At 54.2% G+C, this 203-nt stretch overlaps 1 protein-coding gene across 1 annotated transcript in view; it reads right to left on the bottom strand.

Annotated features, from left to right (window-relative positions):
- Positions 1-203, bottom strand: part of vwa8 (von Willebrand factor A domain containing 8) — a 29991-nt gene that overhangs the window by 8045 nt on the left and 21743 nt on the right. The window lies entirely within an intron of this gene.

Below are 203 nucleotides of genomic sequence, written 5' to 3'. Positions count from 1 at the left end.
GTAAACCGAGGACGACGTAAACCGAGGACCACCTAAACCGAGGACGATGTAAAGCGAGGACGATGTACAGCGGGCACGACGTAAACCGAGGACGATGTAAACGAGGACGATGTAAAGCGAGGACGACGTAAACCGAGGACGATGTGAAACCGAGGACGACGTAAAGCGAGGATGACGTAAACCGAGGACGACGTAAACCGAGG

Source organism: Cynoglossus semilaevis, chromosome 16 (genome assembly GCF_000523025.1).
Source record: "Cynoglossus semilaevis isolate Cse_v1.0 chromosome 16, Cse_v1.0, whole genome shotgun sequence".
In the NCBI taxonomy this organism is placed as follows: domain Eukaryota; kingdom Metazoa; phylum Chordata; class Actinopteri; order Pleuronectiformes; family Cynoglossidae; genus Cynoglossus; species Cynoglossus semilaevis.
The sequence above is the reverse complement of the archived record's forward strand: the minus strand, read 5'-3'. Positions and strand labels throughout refer to the sequence as shown.